The sequence below is a fragment of the Pleuronectes platessa genome, chromosome 7, assembly GCF_947347685.1.
Source record: "Pleuronectes platessa chromosome 7, fPlePla1.1, whole genome shotgun sequence".
NCBI classification, from domain to species: Eukaryota; Metazoa; Chordata; class Actinopteri; order Pleuronectiformes; family Pleuronectidae; genus Pleuronectes; species Pleuronectes platessa.
This window is the reverse complement of record NC_070632.1, coordinates 4,457,610-4,464,146: the sequence shown is the minus strand read 5'-3', so window position 1 is coordinate 4,464,146 and position 6,537 is coordinate 4,457,610.

Sequence of the window (6,537 nt, the reverse complement as noted above, 5' to 3'; positions counted from 1 at the left end):
AGTTTCTGTATTCACTGGGGGGGGGGGGGGCGGGTGTGAATTAGAGAAAATGGGAAAGGTCAAGACCAGACAATGACATTTCTCCGACAGTACAAATTCTACAAATCATCAGGGGCAGAAGAAGAATGCAGACCAGTTACTTGAATAAAATGTATCGGTTAATGTACTCGCACTAATAAATGTCTTCAGTATTTGCTAGAAATTCATAATTGGCATATTTTCAGCATCTTCAGCGGATTAGAGGTTATTTGAGATGAGAACTGTGTCCCTCCACCTGTCGTTAGCAGTCTTAGTCTACTCCTGAAGTTTAAGAGAAGACTTCCCACTTGGTCCCAACTACAAACTGTACACCTCTAAACTGGTAAAACTGTCCTGTATGACAGAGCCTCTGTGGTTTAATGGTGCAACACAAACACATGTTATGAATTCATCCTTTAGTTCCACCTCTCGGTCAGTCAGACCTGTGAATCCTCATCAAACCACCAACATGTGCTGCAGCTATTAGGAGATTTCTCCCCCCTTGATCCAAATGACACTTTGCAGCTCAGGCCTGACTTTTCATTCAGAGACGGTAAGTAAAAAAAAACATATGCACTCAAGGGTTTCAGATATTAAATATGCCAGCTCTGAGTGGGTTTACTTTGTCGCTGATAGTGGATGGATATCATGAAATATTGATGGCAGATTTCCCAGAGTTTGTTGCTTGTTCCTGCAGAATGCTTTCCTGGGTACAGCATGCCACAATAAATAAATAAATAAATGAAAACGTTTTTCCAAATATATACCTTAACTTCATACATTAAGTGCACCCTGTGTGACTCAAAACATACAACTCACAATAAACCTCTGACTGAGTATTTCATTTGGTCTGGGATGTGGTTCATGTATAAAACAAGATCCAGTAGATCCATGTTTCCCTCCATCGTCTCAACACGCCCCCAAAACACAGTCTCTGCTTCACCCTCCAGTTTGACTATCCCTGTCTCGTTATTTTTAAATAAATCAGTTATTGTTTGTAAAGGTTCTAACGCTCTAATGTTCAGGAAACACATCACTCTCCTCATGATGTCCATTGCTGCAGCTCCTCTTTTCAGCCTCTGTCTGAAACACTTGGTTTCGGCTCCTGTCTCTTTAAGACCCGCCTCCTGATGAAGCCCAGTCTGCTCTGATTGGCCAGCGGGTCCAATCTGTTGTGATTGGTCAACAGCTTCCACCACCTGTAGGAAATGTCGGCCCCCCCGCTCTCGCTTTAACTGACATCTTGAAGTTTGAGCCAATCTGCTGACGAGGTGTTTCAGGAACTATAGGAGAAGTGCTTTATGTTTTTTACTCCCTTTACTGAACATTTGGGGCTTTTTTTTACTTTGTAGAATTTTTACTTTTACTATAAGAACAGAAAGAAAAATGGAAAAGCATCATACAGTGCGTCTCCTTTCAAATAAAACCAGCGAAATGTCACATGACTTGTGTGATTTAAATATTATAAACTGTAGATTTGTTCCCTGCTTTGCCTTATGAGTGTAGCAGCATGTTGTTCATGTGAGTACTGACACAACTCACAACTACCAGTGCTCACAAGCCCATAAAGACACAGAGGTTGAGCTCATATTCCAGGCAAGTATTAGATCAGTTAAAGAATATGTACAGTTTGATTTGACAAATTAAAATCTAAATTCTAACTGTAAACATCTTCACACAAGCAGCTGTTTGTTCTTCTCTGGATTCAAGTGATCTTGAAAATTGCTTCGGCACATTTAAACCTTTCACACAGAGGAGGAGAATCTTCCACCCGTGCACTCGGCTGTCGCGTTCTGTCACCGCCAGACCCGCCAATGTCCCGTCAACAAAATGTAATCAGGTTTAGTGAAATGAGATTACCGGCTGCACTTTCCATATCTGATCTGATTATTTCAACAGAAGTGCTGGAGGCGGTGACAGGCAGTAATTCACTTAATGGCAGCTCCACTTCAAAAATACGCCTATAAATAGCCAGAGCATATGTTAATTTTTCTTATGTCAGGACAACTGTATATTTAATAACCTAATAGATTTTCATTAGAACATCATGATGCTGATACATCAATAAATACAGAATAAATGGATTCTGCTAGGTGTTGCTTCGGGGTCAACGCCAAACATGAACCCTCAGCTGTTAACCCTCATGTCTTCTTAAATTAGCTTTTTAAGTGTATCATGTATTTCCATACCACATGAAACGCTTATGTTCATCTTTTTTTCTGGGATAATCTCAGCTTTTTCAAATTTGACCGAGAGCATCGTGTAAATATGACATTTTGCCCTAAGGTAAGAACATTTAAATGTGTTTTTTCGAAAGTCCTCAATTCCTTTTGTGAAAATACATCTTTGCTTATGCAGATGACATTTTTGGATGCTTGAAATAGATTTACAAAAGTGCCAGTTTCACAGAGTAATGTTATAAAGAAAGATGACTTTATTCCTGAAATGCAAACGGAGAACAAATCCTCCTCAAGTCTGTCTTCAGTCTGACACTTGTACTCTAATATATATATATATATACATTTTGGGATTTTTTAATTTTTGCAGACCCTCTGATTGGTCCGAGCACACTGGGTGAGAGCTGGTTTGGCGAAACAGGACAGTGGGACCTGGCCGGTGGAACAATTGGGACCAGACTCCATTTTAGCGGCTGCCTCGGTGGCTACTCTGCAGATGGCTCCTTGCTGTGTGACGTCCCCGTGGTCGGCTGCATCCTCGGCCTCGTGGCTGTTCTCTTTGTGTTTACTCCCCCCTGCTACCTGGAGACGACATGAGCAGCATCTCCCCGATGAAACAGAAAGAGGGCGGAGGGAAAGCAGAGGGCATTCGGTTGCTCCTTCCTCCTGGTGCCGTGTATTTAAGAGAGCGCCCTGTGTATGAACGTACTGTACCTCAGGCGATGGTACGACACAATGTGAACGCACACAAACCCACCTACACACAAACACACACACAGGTCTCAGGGGGGGAGGCTGATGATCACCAGACAGCACATGTTACTGATGCCTGGTTAACCTGAATCCCTCCGAGTTTACCTGGCTCCCTGTGCATGAGTGGATGTGTGTGTGTGTGTGTGTGTGTGCACGTTTCATTCCGGAAGACTGCCTCTGTCTCTGTGTGAGCTGTGTGTGTGTGTGTGTGTGTGTGTGTGGGGGGGGGGGGGGGGGTGATGTTTTGCAGGAAGCTGTAGGACCTGTGATTACTCCTCTGAGATGCTCTTTGCTGATTAAAAATCAGAGTGTGTGCGTCTCTTTGTTCATGTTGTTTACACTTTTATCCACATTTATCTTTATCTTTACGTCTCGTCTATGATAGTGTTTTATACCTCAGGTGCTACATTTCTTCCGAGAACAATCATCTGAGAGTCTTTCTAGTCACTTACTGTATATTTAGGGCAATTGAAACAGATAAATAGTTCCAAGGAGTTTTTAATTGAATCTATGAACTAAGCTTTTTAAAAGGTTAGGACAGAGATCTGATCAGTTTCAATCCAGGCCGAGGTTCGACTCTTTCCCCAGGCGACGACTCTTTCCTCTGTCACATCTTTTTGTTTTTTTTAACTGACTGAAGAGAGAACAGATGTTGAGAGCTGCATTTCTTCAACGGATCCACATGTGTAGCTTCAGTAGCTTCACAGGGATTATTTTAGAACGAAGCGGCTCTTCCTGTTGTTCAGCCTCTTTTGTGCTTTAAGTCATTTCTGCACCGCTCATGGGAAACGACACCTCGACACATGTAAGATAATATTCAACATGTACAACAAGACACTTCTTCTACAGCCATTGTTCTACACACCATCAAAACCAATTTGACAATTACACCGGGAGAACAGGTGTACACATGCTGTCATCAGAAAAAAAAATCTCACTTTCATTTACAGTACAAATGAATCCAAGAACAGGTCTGTAAAAAGAACAAGTGATATTTGTTCTTTTTGCGTGTTCACACCTAATCAGCTTCCAGACTCCACTTCTGAGTCCAGTGACGATGAGAGGACTCTTTCCAAACAATATGCCGATTTACTGAAGACATATTTCCCTTCACTTTACGCAGGCTGTTGTTTCCTCTTTGTTTTCCTGAAGCTTTCACATTAATCAACGTTGGAATAACGTGTTTTCCTCGTCTTAACCTCACGTTAGTTTTGATTTGATCATTTTCCCTGTGTCCTTCTTTACCCTCCAAATAAAAGATGAACTTTGGTGATCTCAATTCCTAAATGTCACGGCAGCTCTGCGCAGCCTCAGAGTCTGAGGCTAGAGAGCATCATCGGCCGGCGGGCAGACAGACAGACGGACAGACAGACAGACAGACAGACAGACAGACAGACAGACAGGCAGACAGACAGCTGAGTGTGACAGATAGACAGGTAATTAGGCTGGCAGGTGGACAGACAGGCAGTTTGGGGAATGGAGACAGGCCAGAGGCAATGAATATGACACCCATGGTCGCTCTTTAATCTTTGCTGAGCAGAAACCAACACACTCACACACACTCTCTCACACACACACACTCTCACACAGACACACACAGACACACACAGAGAAAGTAGGTGTGGAGGTGGCAGCTTGCTCCCGTCTGTCAGTCCGGTGTCACCCTGACAAACAACGAGCTCTGTTCCTCCTGCGTGACTGACGACCTCAGATAAACTAACACCGGTGTGTTTAAGAGAGAAGCGATTGTGAGGAGGAGAGGAAAAAAGAAGGTTTGAGTCAGTGACAGAGAGAGAGAGAGAAAGAGAGAGAGACAGACAGAGAGTAGATGTAGCTCGTCCCCTGCGTCCTGCATCTCGGATAAGTCCTTTTGGCCTGTCATTCACTATCAGCTGGTATTAGAAGCTGAGGAAAACCCCCGGGAGAGAGAAACAGCAGCAGAGATGAAAACTGCAGGGATGACAAGGGGGAGGGAGGAGAGAAACAGGGAGAGAAAGAAAGACAAGAAGACACAAAGACAAGAGATGGGAAGGCAAAGGAGAAGAATAGAAATATGAACATGACTCAAAAATCTTAAAAACTGTAGCAGCTCGTTATGATTTTCTGGTGTGTGTGTGTATGTACAAGATAACTCAACAACACATGGATGAATCTTCACCACAATTTACTAGAATATTATTTCAGAGTTTATATCCAGATGATTCACTTTTGGAGGTGATCGGCCAAAGGTCAAGGTCAACAAGAGGATGGTCCAACGACCCATTCTCCAACATCTCTACACAAATATTAGATAGTTTGTAAACGAGATAGATTCCGAAGCTTCTACAGATCAGAAAAGTATTTTTTGCATCCTACAGGACTGAAGATATGATCTGAAGCTCTTATACGGTAGATCTAAAAATCTACCCCCCCATTGGTTTGTCTCCCAGTGCTGCTCATTGGGACTTGAAGCCTTGCTGCACCTTCCTGTGGTTTCTTCCACAGCTGCCATGGTCTCATAGAAGCTGAATATATCTTACAGTTTGGATATTACAGTGTTTCCACTGCTCCACGTCTGTTTGCACTGGTTTGCTGTAGAATCCCAGTTTAACATAGCTTCAGGAGGTATTTACACATCTGAGAGGTTTGGTCTCCTACACCCTAATACCACTTCCTGTTGGTTACAGAGCGGCTCCACTTTCAGGAGGTCGCCTGCATCAGTCGCGGTTATAGTGATGCTAATGGTGATGATGATGTTGACTCGTGGATTACATCATGAGTGCAGAGCTGTGCTTAGAGTGGTGTGTGTGTTAGACTGAGAGAGAATGAACAAGTTGTAGTAAGACGCTCGGTGTGAGAGATGGACGGATGGATGGCCACTGCTGCTGTTCAACTGTAAACTGCTGAGAGGTGTGTGTGTGTGTTTGTAAGATGATTTAAAAGAGCGAGAGATAGATATAGAGATAGATAGATTGATAGATGGATAGATAGATAGATAGATAGATAGAGGGCACTCCTGCTTTCCACTTAACTACTGAGAGGATGTTGTGTTCGAGACATACACAGTTTGTAAAACAACAAGATTTAAGTGTGAGAAGGAAGAGAGAGAGAGAGAGAGAGAGAGAGAGAGAGAGAGAGAGGGAGGGAGGGGTGGATGGATGGAGGGATTGATGGATAGATAGTAGATAGATTGACAGACGGATGGAAAGCCTCTCCTGCTGTTCACCTGTGTGAGAGAAATAACAAGTTTGTCAGATGCGGGGAATTAAAACAAGCAGAGGATGGATTGATGGAGGGATGGAGGGATTGAGGGATGGAGGGATGGAGGGATGGATTCACCTGTAAACTGCTGTAAGGATAATGTGAGAGAGGAGAGGAAGAGAACAAGTTTCCATGATGATAAGATAGATAGATAGATAGATAGATAGATAGATAGATAGATAGATAGATAGATAGATAGATAGATAGACAGATAGATAGATAGAATAGGTGTAAACGCAGGTAGGAGAGGTAGACAGAGAGAGGGAGAGATGCTAGATAAACTTGGAGGCGGGGAGGGGGGCGGTCGGTGCGCAGTGATTGGAAAACATCATAGAAGCGCACGCGCTAA